This window comes from Lucilia cuprina, chromosome 6 (genome assembly GCF_022045245.1).
Source record: "Lucilia cuprina isolate Lc7/37 chromosome 6, ASM2204524v1, whole genome shotgun sequence".
NCBI classification, from domain to species: domain Eukaryota; kingdom Metazoa; phylum Arthropoda; class Insecta; order Diptera; family Calliphoridae; genus Lucilia; species Lucilia cuprina.
The window spans coordinates 56,303,714-56,318,542 of record NC_060954.1 but is presented as its reverse complement, the minus strand read 5'-3'; the positions used below and the strand labels follow the sequence as shown (position 1 = coordinate 56,318,542).

At 29.3% G+C, this 14,829-nt stretch overlaps 1 long non-coding RNA gene across 1 annotated transcript in view; it reads right to left on the bottom strand.

The window, feature by feature from the left end:
• Positions 1-13,931: 13,931 nt before the first annotated feature.
• LOC124420778 overlaps positions 13,932-14,829 on the bottom strand; it is a 2,923-nt gene continuing 2,025 nt past the window's right edge. The window contains exon 3 of the long non-coding RNA XR_006941372.1: positions 13,932-14,099. This is a non-coding gene — a long non-coding RNA (uncharacterized LOC124420778). The remainder of the gene's footprint in view (positions 14,100-14,829) is intronic.

Below are 14,829 nucleotides of genomic sequence, written 5' to 3'. Positions count from 1 at the left end.
CTAGAACTGAACTAGAACTGAACTAGAACTGAACTAGAACTGAACTAGAACTGAACTAGAACTGAACTAGAACTGAACTAGAACTAAACTAGAACTGAACTAGAATTGTACTAGAACTGAACTAGAACTGAATTAGAACTGAACTAGAACTGAACTAGAACTAAACTAGAACTAAACTAGAAATGAACTAGAACTGAATTGGAACTTAGCTTGATTTGAACTAAAAGTGTACTTTAAATAAACTTTAACAGATATCTAAAACTGAACTAGAACAAAATTCTTCGTGATTTAGTAGAAATTTCTATAGTAAATTATTTTCTCATAATATAATAACCACATTCAAAATAACGCTTATTTGAAGCTTTTCCAAAAGCTTTTGTTTCTACATTCTCAAGTCCAGTATTTCATTGCCATATTGTTCCATTCGACACATGTATAAAACTCTAGTTTAAGGGTATTTGGGTAGTGAGAGCTTTTCGTGTTTAATATTCAAACTCACGTGCTTTAACAACCTAACAAAAAGCGGTTAAAAAACATATGTTTATATTGAGCATAAAATACTCGAGTATCAACCACATACCCCCTATATAATGGAGTTTTGTTTAACAACACTTTGGAGAGCAACATCAAAAGAATTGCTAAAGAGCTGCTGCTGCTGCTGCTAACTGGCTGGCTAAATGTTTAATATTTATGCAGTAATAGAATCAGTTGCTTCTTGGCAGCGGTGGTGACTACATGTAGTTTGGAAGAGAGTGGAAATAAAATAAGAAAAAAACTATATTTAATAATAAAAATAAATATTTGGGAATACCGGTATACCAACAAATCAAAAGTAATTAAAAGTTTAATAGAATTTATAAATAAAACTGGGTTGGTTTTTAAAATTCTTATTTCCAGCTAAATATTTGCATAAATGTTTAAATTCAAATAGAAAAAACATGTTTTTGAATTAATTATTCGGTGAAAAAATCCCATAACTAAAGTTTCTTATATGTATATACTCGTTAAAAAAAAGAAATTTTTGTTTAAAACTAAGAGAAAAAAAGGAAGAAACAAAATTCCGGAAGTGCAAGTGAAAAATCAAGGAAAACTTTATAAACAACCCTTGTGTTTGTGTGTGAATGTTGAAAGGGTGGTGTTTGTACTGTTATTTTCTCTCAATAAATGCTTTTTAAGTTTATGCTCTCTATCAAATTCGTAAATAGAGCAAAAATTTTGGTTTGTTTATTGTTGTTCTATTATTAAATTTCATGTCTAACTGCAGTAAAGTTGCTCTTTTTTCTTTCTATTTGTCAGCATGTGTGCCAGTTTGTGTAAAAGGAACTTTTTTTATGAAAATAGTTCGAATGAGTGAGTGAATGATGATGATTACGTTGTTTTAATACAAGTTGACATTAACTCACAGTAACAGCAACAACAATAATGACAACAAACGCTCGGTCAGGTTGACGACCCATTATTAGTTTAGTTACCCACATCCACACACACCCAAACGTGTAAACAACTACATAAGTAATTGCATTAAATAGTAATAAAAAATATAACGGAATTTTTTTTGTTTTGCTTTACTTTAAGCAAAATTTATAAATAGTGGGGTAAAGGTGTTAAACAAGGGGTTGGGGGGCAGATTGATTTTAGAAGTATTTCACACTTCATGTTATTTGTTAATTATGTGTAGGCTTTGAACAAGTGCGAGTTATAACACAAGTGGACGTTGACAAAAGGTTTTTCTCTAGTTAATTATATTTATTCTATTTGTATTATCAAACTTAACATATGTTGGTTTTGCTGTTTATTTACTGGAAACAAATTGTTTCAGGTTTATTGTACTTTGTCGGTTTTAGATCATTGTAATCAAATATTGTACCTCTTGCTATAATATGCGGTATACATACATATAAACAAATAACAGTTTTAATACATTTTCATACATATAAATTTCAAAAAAAGAAATTCTATAAAAGTAGTCTGGTATATAATTTAGTCTATAGACTGATTCATAGACTAGTCTATATTCTAGTGTATAGTCGAATCTATAGTCTTGTCTATAGTGTAGTCTATAGTCTAGTATATATTCTAGTCTATAATCTAGTCTAAAGTGAAGTCTATAGTCTAGTCTGTAGTCAAGTCTGTAGTCAAGTCTATAGTCAAATCTATTGTCTAGTGTATAGTCACTTCTATAGTCATGTCTATAGTGTAGTCTATAGGCTAGTCTGTAGTCTAGTCTGTAGTATAGTATATAGTCTAGTCTATAGTTTAGTCTATAGTCTAGTCTATAGTCTAGTCTATAGTCTAGTCTATAGTCTAGTCTATAGTCTAGTCTATAGTCTAGTCTATAGTCTAGTCTATAGTCTAGTCTATAGTCTAGTCTATAGTCTAGTCTATAGTCTAGTCTATAGTCTAGTCTATAGTCTAGTCTATAGTCTAGTCTATAGTCTAGTTTATAGTCTTGTCTATAGTCTAGTCTATAGTCTAGTCTATAGTCAAGTCTATAGTCTAGTCTATAGTCTAGTCTATAGTCTAGTCTATAATCTAGTCTATAGTCTAGTCTATAGTGTAGTCTATAGTCTAGTCTATTGTCTAGTCTATAGTCTAGTCTATAGTCTAGTCTATAGGCTAGTCTATAGTCTAGTCTATAGTCTAGTCTACAGTATAATATATAGTCTAGGTATAGTCTAGTCTGCGACCTATTCCATTTTCCGATCTATAGAAAAACGTCAACATTTCATGAGAAATTTTCTATAGAAAACTATTGACTATTTTCGATGAAATATTTACTATAGTTGAGCGTCCCTATATTTATTTAAATATTTCTGATGTATGTACGTACATATGTAACTTTCAGGTGCTCTGTGTAATTTGTACTATTGTCGTTTATAATGTCATTGGAAGGTGTTAAATTTACGAATATTTTTTGACTAGTTTTTACTTATTTTAACCGCATGAAATTTTCCATACAATACTTTGTATTGCTCAAACATTGTTCAGTCATTTTGGATTCTATCAAGTAGTTTTCAGTTACACAATAGATTCTTTTTTTTTGCCAAATATGAAGCATATTTTTATTGTTTTTTTTTTATTATTTCGGGGGCCTTTAAATTTTAAATGTAGGTGTAGTGGATAGTTTTGTATAGATGTTGTCATTTGCGGTTATTCTTTTGAATTTTAGTAAAAAAAAAAAAAACATTTCTGTCAAGTGCTTTTAGTTTTTGTGAATAGTACATACACAGTTACAGCCTAAATTTAAATACATACAGTACATAAAATATGAGTACTTTGTTTTTGTGTGTTTTTTTGTTTGATGGTGGCATTAGAATCATTTGTTTCATACATTTTGTGAGGCATCATATGCATCGCTTCAAGAGGTTCTTACAAGGATTTAGTAGTGAAATGAACATTAAAATTGTCCTTGTGGGCAAGTGGTTTAAAAAAAAAAAAAATCGAGGAAAAAACATTTTAATTTTTGTCCCAAATACAAATTTTTAGTAAAATGAAAAAGTAATTTGAATGAGAATTCTAGTGTTGACTATAATTTAGCAAACTATAGTCTTGGCTATCTATAGTATTGACTATAGTCCAAGATCATATTCTAGTCAATAGTGTTGATCATAGTATAGTCTATATTCTAGGCTTTAGTCTTGAGTTTACTCTGTAGTCTTGACTAAAGACTTGTTTATACTCTTGACTATAGTCTTGGCTATAGTCTTGACTATAGTCAGGCTTTAGTCTTGACTATAGTCTTGGCTATAGTCAGGCTATAGTCTGGCTATTGTCTTGACTATAATCTGGCTATAGTCTTGACTATAGTCTTGACTCTGGTCTGGCTATAGCCTAGCTTAAAGTCTTTACTATAAGCTAGTCAATATTCTTGACTATAGTCAAGTCTAAAGTCTAGACTATAAGCTAGTCTATATTCCTGAGAATAGTATAGTCTATAGTCTTGACTATAGTCTACTCTATGATCTAGTCTATAGTCTTGACTAGATAATTGTCTATAATCTTGACTGTAGTCAATCTATATTATTGACTATATTATTGGTCTATAGTATTGATCATAGCCTAGTCTATAGTTTTGACTATAGTCTAGTCTATAGTCTTGACTACAGTCTAGTCTATAGTCTTGAATATAGTCTAGTCTGTATGATTGACTGTACCCCCTTTATAGTATTGACTATAGTCTATAATCGATAGTATTGACTATAGTCTAGTCTATAGTATTAATCATAGTCTAGTCTATAGTCTAGACTATAGTCTAGTCTATAGTCTTGATTATAGCCTATTATCAATAGTATTATCATAGTGTAGTCTATAGTATTGACTGTAGTCTTGGCCATTGTCTTGTCTATAACCTTGATCATGGCCTAGTCTATAGTATTGACTATGTACTAGTCTATAGCCTATTCATTAGTCTTGACTATAGTCTTGAGTTTACTCTTTACTGTTGTATTAACTATAGTCTTATCTATAGTTTAAACTTGGTCTGGCTATAGTCTTGACTATAGTATTGACTATAGTCTGTCTAGTTTTGACTCTGGTCTATCTATGCCTAGTTTGAAGTCTTGACTATAAGCTAAGGTATATTCTGGATTATAGTCTTGACTATAGTTTAGACTATAGTCTTGATTATAGTTTAGTCTGTAGTTTAGACTAAAGTTTAGTCTATTGTTTCGACTATTATACTGGCTGTAGTCTTGACTATGGTCTGGCTATAATCTCGACAATGGTCTGGCTACAGTCTAGTTTAAAGTCTTGACTATAGTGTTGACTATTGCCTAGTTTATAGTCTTGATTATTGTTTAGTCCATAGTCTAGTCTAAAGTTATAACTATATTTAAATATATTGTCAGAACTACTCTATAGTTTTACTATATTCTAGTCTATAGTCTTGACTATAGTGCCTGTAGTATATAGTGTAGTATATATTCTCGACTATAGTCTATTCTATAGCATTGACCATAATCTTGTCTTGACTATAGTTTGTATACGGACTATAGTCAACTATAGTCTAAAGTCTTGACTACAGTCTTGCTTATAGTATTGTTAAATCTTTTCTATGGTCTTGACTATAGCCTAGTGTATACCCATGACTATAGTCAATTTTTGTTTTCTATTGAAAAATGAACAATCTATTATTAGAAACAACAATATATAGCCATGTGTTTATTAATAATTATGCAAAATTCTGAGGTAACAATGCATCAGCATATTATAACATAATATATTCTGTCAAATGTCATCAGTTTTGAAATTAAAACTGAAAATAAACCGCAAACATTATGATGCAATCAGTTTTTTTTTTTTTTTTTTGATTTTAGGTGTTTTTCTATTATTTGTTTTACAATTGTTTGCTGTTGTTAATTCAGTAGAACATTTTTGATTTAATTTAACAATTATGAAAAACTAAAAACCTTGAAATTCTACTATAATGACAACCAACCATCATCAGCATCATCACCAAGAGAAATATGTACATGTTGAACATTTTTAATACATATATGTATATAAACTAATAATAAACTATGATATGATGTGAACAGCAATTATCACATTACAAAACGTTTAAGATTTCTATGATACCAGCTTTAAATAGAAAAATAAAATATATATATAATAAATATGTACATATAGCGACAACAATTTCAAATTACGTATAAAATTTAATAAAAAATAAAATTACTATGAACCAGTATAAATGCATGAATGAATCTACAGTTAGTGTATGAAATAACCCAGCAAAATGTTGTCTTTAATAAAGTATAGACTAAGATGGTCCTTCTAAACTAAATAAGTTTTGTTGTTACTCAAATACAAATTGTTCGCTGGGTAAGAATAAACAATAGACAATGTCTGGCCATTATTAGTATGTACCCGTCGTGGTTAGTCGTTTTATAAACCATTCATTATTTCCTAAAGTCAACATCATCATGCCCCAAACAATACAAGACCAAAATACTAATAGTAATAAAAAATACTATAAGTAGACGATTTACTATATGTTTATATGTACCACACGAGTACAAGACTCTTTTGTAACCATTTTTTATGAATTTTTGCATAAATTTTTACAATTGAATTTGAATAGTACGAGTTGTAAATGGACAAATTGTTTGATTTTATAAATAGAGAAATTTTGTTTTTTTTTTTGCGACGATAAAAGTTTTTACTACAAAAAAGAGTAATTTTTTGTAAGTTTTAGTTGATTTTGTTTAGAAAAATTACACAAAAGGTACATAAAGTAAATTAAAAGTGAAATAGTAAAAAAATAATCGTAATAACAACCATAAAAACGTGCCACACATGTATAAATTAAAACAAGTAATTACGAGGTCGACCATATAATACCCTACACCTGTACACGAATAAAATGCGATTAAGTTTTCATAATAAAGCATTTAAATTAAATTGTACCTTGCCTCAGATATACTTGTTTGATAAAACTATGGATATTTAAGTAAAATTTTGATGGTGGCTTTTTATATGGGGGTTAGGGTCAAATGAGACCCTATAATTATAAAGTTCATGAGGGTCATCAAGGCTAGTATAGAACTTGGTTTTGCAGCTTTTTATCGAGATATGAATATATTAAATATAATTATGAACTTAAATGCCCTATTTGGCTCAATTCAGTTGCATGGGGCCTTGGTGAAATAATGGACTTATGTCAGTTATTTTCAATAAGCTTCGTCTACGGTACCATAAAAGATCATGTGCCAAATTTTATTGAATTATCTCCAAAATTGCAATCTGTAGTTTGATTACAAGGTTTACAAGCCCTATTCGGGGGTACAGTTGTATGGGGGCCATAATGGGGTGAAATAATGGACCGATGTAAACCATTTTCAATAGGCTACGTCTACGGTACCATAAAAGATCATGTGGCAAATTTCAATGAATTATCTCCAAAATTGCGACCTGTAGTTTCATTACAAGGTTTACAAGCCCTATTGGGGGTTCTGTTGTATAGGGGCTTGGTGAAATAATGGATCGATGTAAACGATTTCCACAGGCTTCATTTACGGTATCATAGACGATCATGTGGCAAATTTCATTAAATTACTTCCAAAATTGCGACCTATAGTTCGATTACAATGTTTAAAAGCTCTATTCGGGGGTACAGTTGTATGGGACCAGGTGAAATAATGTAACGATGTTAACCATTTTCAATAGACTTAGTCTACGGTACCGTAAAAGATCATGTGGCAAATTTCATTGAATTATCTCCAAAATTGCGACCTGTAGTTTGATTACAAGGTTTACAAACCCTCTTGGGGGGTTTAGTTATATGGTGGCCAGGTGAAATAATGGAACGATCTTAACCATTTTCAATAGGCTTCATACCTGGGGCAATAGAATATCATGTACCAAATATCATTTAATTATCTTCAAAATTGCAACCTGTAGTTTGAGGATAACATGGACGGACAGACGGACGGACATAGCTACATAAATCGACTCAGAAAATGATCCTGAGCCGATTGGTATACTTTAAGGTGGATATAGGACCAATATAATTGTGCGTTACAAACATCAGCACAAACCCAAAATACCCTCCCCACTAAAGTGGTGTGGGGTATAAAAATTGTTTTATGCTATGTTACACGGTTGTTAAATCTTACAATGTTGGCTGTAAAATTGCGCAAAAAATGTCTAATAATACTAACAACTGACAAATATTGTATTGCAATGTTTTCGGTAAAGCTTTTTCTGACAACGTTGTAAAAGAAAAAGTTCAGACGCTAATAAGACATTTTCTTAACATTTTACTGACAATGTTGTAAGCTCTGACAAAAGTGTATCACGGCTTTTAGTGTGAACGCAGCAAAATAAAAAATGGTCAAATTACCCCAGCAAGTTAAATACCATGAATGAATGAATATTTCATAGGAAATTTTCTATCGAAAGTTGTCATCATGTCATGAGAAATTTTCTATAGAAAATTGTTAACATGTCATGAGATATTTTCTATTGAAAATTTAAAACATTTCGTGAGAATTTTTTTGTTTTTTTTTCGGGTCAATATTGTCAATTAAATAAATTTTATTAGTTTTTTTATTTAAATATGTATTCTGGCAAATTAAAATCTTGAGCATTATGTCATATTAAATAGCACAGAACTGTCAGAATTGCCAGCAATTGTTAAAGGGAAAGCAAAGGAAAATTGGCTCTCAACACATTTAGTTATTTTTGGCATATGACCAAAAATTATTAAAACAATAACAAAAAACCACACAATACCCTTTTTTATGGAAAAATGCTGGTCTTAAACAAAAAAACCAAACAAAAACTATAAAACAACAAAAACAAATAAAGAATAGTTATAATAAAAATTGTACTTACAATGACACTTTTTAAAAAAACAAACAACAATAAAACTAAAAAAAACAACAGTACAACAATACAGTTTTGCATATTTATGCAGCAATATTAATGTTTATATGAATATTTATGTATGTACGAGATAAAGTCCAAGTGGGGTTTTTTTTTTTTTGTTTATTTCTGCACATATTGTTGTCAAGTTTTTTCCCCTTTTACAGTTTGTTGTAATTTACAAAGTTACTAGGTAGTATTAAAGCGAAAGTTAGTCGTACTTAAATGTGCATAAATGCAGATTACATAGAGTAGTGGGTAGAATTATAGCACAATTCATTAAGGCATATTGAGTTTATGAATATCTATAATAGGGACTTATCTAAGGACTAGTCCCTATGCTAGTCGATGGACTAGTACACAGACTAGTGAATAGACTAGTCCATTAAGTAATCTATAGGTTCGTCAATAGACAAGTCAATAGTCAATAGACTGGTTTAAAAAGAAAAATGAATAGATATGTCCAAAAAATAGTGAATAGACTAAAGATTAGTCAATAGTCTAATTAATAGATGTGTTCAAAGAGTAGTCAATTAACTAGCCAATAAACTTAATAGTCCAAAGTGTAGTCAATAGATTAGACCAAGGAGTAGACATTATACTAGACAATATACTAAAGAGTAGTTAATAGACAAGTCAAAAGAGCAGTTAATAGTTCGAAGAAGAAATCGATAGATAAGTCCAAAGAATAGTAAATATACTAGTCAAAAGAACAGTCAATAGATTTTTCCAAAGAGTAGTCAATTGACCAGTCAATAGAGTAGACCAAAATGTAGTCAATAAACTACATAGTCCAAAGCGTAGTCAATAGATTAGACCAAAAAGTAGCCAATAGACTAGTGAATAGGATAGTCCTAAGAGTAGTTAATAGACTATTCAAAAGATCAGTCAATAGACAGGTTCAAGGAGTAATTGATAGATAAGTCTAAAGAATAGTTAATAAACTAGTCAAAGGAACATTCAATAGATTTGTCCAAAGTCAATTGACCAGTCAAGAGTGTAGACCAGTAAATAGGATAGTTCAAAGAGCAGTCAAAAGACTAGGCCAAATAGTCGTCAATAGACTAGTCGAAAGAGCAGCCATAGGATTAGCCCAAAGAGAATCCAATAAACTATTCTAAAGAGTTATCAATAGACTACTCGAAAGAGTATTTAATAGACTAATCCAAAGAATAGTCCATAGGCCAGTCCAAAGACTAATCAATAGGCTAGTACAAATACTACTCAATAGACTGGTCCAAGGAGTATTCTATAAATAAGTCCAAAGAGTAGCCAATCGTGTAGCCCGAAGACTAATACAAAGAGTAGTCAATGAACTAGTTAAAAGAGCAGACAATTCACTATTCCAAAGAGTAGTCAATATACTAGTCCATAGAGTAATCAGTCGTCTATTTCAATAAGTAGCCAAAGTACAAAAAGTATTTAAGTTACTCGAAAGAGCAATTAATAGACTAGTCAAGAGACTAGTACAAAGAGAAGCCTATAGATATATCCAAATAGTACCCAATCGATTAATCCGAAAACTAGTACAAAAAGTAGCCAATATACTAGTCCATAACGTAATCATTCGTCTATTTTAATAAGTAGTCCATAGACTAAGACAAAGATTAGTCAATGAAATATTTTAAAGTGTAGACAATATACTAGTCCAAATAGAAGTTAATAACTTAGTTTAAAGTTCTAAACTAACCTAAGCCTAAATCAGCGGAACCCAATGAGCTCTCAAATTAGCTGCCTTGTACTCTTTCTCTCACTCATTCGTATGCTTACACATATATAAAAAACAAATAAAACCAGTTAGAAAACAATTTTTTTACTCTCTGCCTTTCGCTGCCCTAAATAGACTATTAACAGAACTAGTCCATAGAGTAGTCAATATATTAATTAATATACTAGTCATTAAACTGCATAGACTAGTAAATAGACAGTATTAAATAAGAGACACGTTTAAACACTATTCATTAGATTAAAAATATGATACTGTATGTACTTTTAACCCTATAAAAGTACTTTTTGACAAAAATTAGTACTATTACGAAATTTCCTTAAGATTTCTATTATTTTAACCATAACTGTAAATGTAAATATAAATACTAGCAATTGTACTTCTTAACTGTAAACTAATGCATGCAAATAGACCAGGCCATTACGAATGGAGTGTAAAAAATGGGTAAATAATAGAAATTAAAGAAAATAAATGAAAAAAAACGGAAAGACAGACACACACACGACACCTTTTTTAAATTGTATTAAATATTTTAGTTTTAGATTCTACTCCATTTAATGTTCTTTAAACAATGACTACCGTATGTACAAGTAAATGAAAACCTCATACGAGAATATGTAAAATTACTGCTTAATACATAATATACCTGAGTCTTTGTCTTCTATCTACATAAATAGTAAATATCTGTTTGCTTTTGCAGAATAAATAAGTCTAGTATTCATCAGATTAAAAACGTGACTTTTGGGTTAACAAATGCCAACAGCAGAGTTTAAAAACTAAGTACAACTGTTTGTTATTGTTATTACTTTTGTTGTAAATGGAATTAAATTAAATAGAACATTTGTTATTTGTTGTTTTGTGTCATGCTTATACAATACAAAATAAAACTGGGTTAAAATTAGCACATTTTTTTCTATAGACACAGCCAAACAAAATCATTATTTCTGGCTTTAATAGACAATTTTTTTATTTAATTTATGTTTAATATTTTGTGTTAAAATATTTTATTTATTATCGTCAGCTAAGGCCAAAGCAATAAATCAATTTTCTATATTTGTTTATACTTCATACTCAGTCCATTTAATAATATTTTGTATGTATTGATTGTTCGTTTTCCTTAGGGGTTGATTTTTATTATAGTAAATTAGATCAAAAATGTTATAAAATTTTGTGTTAGATATTTAGTAAATGTAACTTGTTTAAATTAAAAGTTATATCTATCTATCTATCTATCTATCTATCTATCTATCTATCTATCTATCTATCTATCTATCTATCTATCTATCTATCTATCTATCTATCTATCTATCTATTTATTTATCTATCTATCTATCTATCTATCTATCTATCTATCTATCTATCTATCTATCTATCTATCTATCTATCTATCTATCTATCTATCTATCTATCTATCTATCTATCTATATATCTATCTATCTCGTAACAGGAAAGACAAGTTTCGCTTAATTTGATTGATGATTTTTCAACAATTGAAAAAAAACTTCAAATGCAGCAAATTTACAAAATTCTGGCAAAAATTACAAAGTTATATCAATTTAAAATAAAACCTAGGAAATTTAAAAATTTCTGGCAACACTGGCAAAATAATTTTTCACACGAAATAAAATTTGATATATAACCTAAAGATATGCACTTAATGTATTACCAGAAGATTGCCACTATTTTCACTTAATTTGGTTAAGTATTTGCAAATTTGAAGCAATTTCAAAAAACCTAACAGAAAACTGAAATTTTACAAGTATCTGGCAATACTGGCAAAATAAGTTTTCATACAACAAACACCTTAATATATGACCTAAAGATTGACATAAGTTTTACGTAAATCGGCTAAATATTTTCAAAGTTATAGCCATTTTAAAAATCCCTAAAATTGTTATGTTTTCTAAAACACGGCAACCCTGTTACTACATAGTTACAGCGCCATCTATTGTCTGGGTACATTGTTTTTGGCAAAGTGAAAAATTTTATGCTACATAGGCTGATTTTCAAAGTGCAATAACACTAAAACTACCAAACCGATTTTGATCATTTGTATATGGTTTTGAAGATGATAAATTCTAGATTTAAAAAACTTATCTTTCCAGAGTTGCCATATGCTCACTTTTAGAATAGAATGCAAAAATGTAGTTATTACTTTTGATAGCTATATGTTTTATGTTATTCGACTAAAATTGTTCCAAATAGTGTTTTTGAAAAGCAAATATTACAGACTACACCGACAATAATTGAAAACAAAATTGAAATGAAATTAACGCATAAATTTTGACATTTGAAAATTATTGCTCATTTACTCTAAAATACCTATAAAGGAACATATTGTAAATTTCAACAAACTTTAAAATATATTTATTTTTAATCCAAACCACTTGGCAACTCTGGCAAACAAATTTTTGTTAAGACCGGAATGTCTACTTTTAATAAATACTACTTTTGAACATTTTAGTAAAAAAAAACCTAAACTGAAATGACATTTAAAGCTATCTTTGATTTCCCTTAGTCTATAATTAAAACAAATAGGTGGCAACTCTGGAAAATTAAGTTTTTCAAATCTACAATATGTCCCCTATAAATTCTTATATATTTGGTGGAAATCAGTTAAGTACTTTCTGAGTTATTGCGTTTTCAAAATTAGCCTCTGTAGCACCACTTTTTCCAGTTTGCTTAAAAACCATCTACTCAACCAATAGATGGCGCTGTAACGATGTCGTAACAGGGTTGCCATGTTTTGTAAAATATACCAATTAAGGGTTTTTTAAAATTGTTATAACTTTGTAAATACTGAACCAAATTAAGTAAAACTAGTGTCAAACTATAGGTTATGAATCAAGCTATTTGGTCTATGAAAAATTATCTTACCAGTATTGCCAGATTTCTAAAAATTGCTATCCCTTTTAAGTTACTTTAAACTATCAATTATTACAACGTATTTGACTTATTTTTAAAGAAATTACAGTCATTGAAATCGTGTGAATGTAGGCTTCATGTTTTATTAAAATTTATTTTACCAGTGTTGCCATAGTTATGAAATTGATTGAATTGTATTAGGTTAATTGAAATGGTTATTACTTCAAAAGTACATGAACGATTTCAATGAAACCAGAGTCTATCGAAAGGTGTTTAGTTAAGTTTATTGTTTTAAGAAAAACTATTTCGAGGCCGTTGTCAGACTTGTCAAATTTACTACATACTATAGGATATAATTAAATTGACATTATTAGAAAAGTACGCAAAAGATTTAAATGTCATTAGAGTCTATCGATAAGAATTTATTTCAACTATTAGCTTAAGGAAAAATTATTTTGCCAGTGTTGCCAGATTCTTGTAAATTGTTGAATTTTCTTTAACATGCTATTAATGCAAATTTATTAGCCTGATATTAATCAAATAAGAGCCAAACGAAAGATGCTAATGTTCGCTATTTGTTTTACTGAGAAATTTATTTACACCGTTGCCAGATTTGTAAAAATTTTGTAATTTATAACGTTTATGCTGTAATTGGAGTAAAATACTACTATTATCTTTATAAAATATGTTTTTTTGGAAACGGGTGAATATAAGCAAATCGTTGTAAATTAGTTTACCAATGTTGCCAGAATATTAACGTTTTCTATATTTCTTTTAAATTACTACAAGTTCAACATTATTTGTAGAATTTTTTAAAATTTTGGATGTATTGAATGAAGGTTAATGTTATGTATTATATCCTTTGTCCTGATTAAAGTATTCAAATACAATTTCTTACCTAAATACATGTATTTTAAGGTCACTCCCCTCAGTTTGTTCGAAATATGAAACAAGGATATTATACATTGTTTTTTCATACTAATGCTTTTATTAATACTGATTAAACATAAACAATTATTTTTATTACTAATAATTTAAAGTGTTTCTACAATGGCCGTCAAAACAAAGAGTCAATATCCTTTATTTGATTGTAAATACTAAAAACTAATGTTGATGCCTGTTTGTCGTGTTGAAATTTAATCTGTAAAATGAAAAAAAATAATATAGTTTTAGTTTAAAATGTAACATGAGTAAATTTTTATATTTAGTTAAGGTTTAACAAAAAACATAAATTAAGTAAAATACAAAGCAAAATGCCTTGAAATCCTTAATGTTGAGTTTATTTTTTTTAATTGTTAAGTAAATTAAGGTTACCTATTTCGTTAACACCCACCGAGTATTCGTTAACAACAGGACGGAAGCCTAACAATGCCACTTAGGAAAAAGGATATTTGGAATTAACGACTTTTACTTAAATACTTAAGCATTTTTGTAATATAAGAAAAAAAATCATAATTAGTTTTTGTTAATAATAGGAGCAATTATTAAGGCAACAACAATGCATACCCAACAAAAACTTGATGAAGTCTAGATTAAAGATTACAATAAGGACTGGACTATATACTAGACTACAGATTAGACTACAGACTCGACTATAGACTAAACTACAGACTCGATTATAGACTAGACTATAGACTAAACTACAGACTCGATTATAGACTAGACTATAGACTAGAATATAGACTAGACTACAGACTAGACTATAGACTAGACTATAGACTGGACTATAGTCTAGACTATAGACCAGACTATAGACTAGACTGTAGACTAGACTTTAGACTAGACTATAGACTAGACTATAGACTAGACTATAGACTAGACTAGACTATAGACTAGACTATAGACTAGACTATAGACTAGACTATAGACTA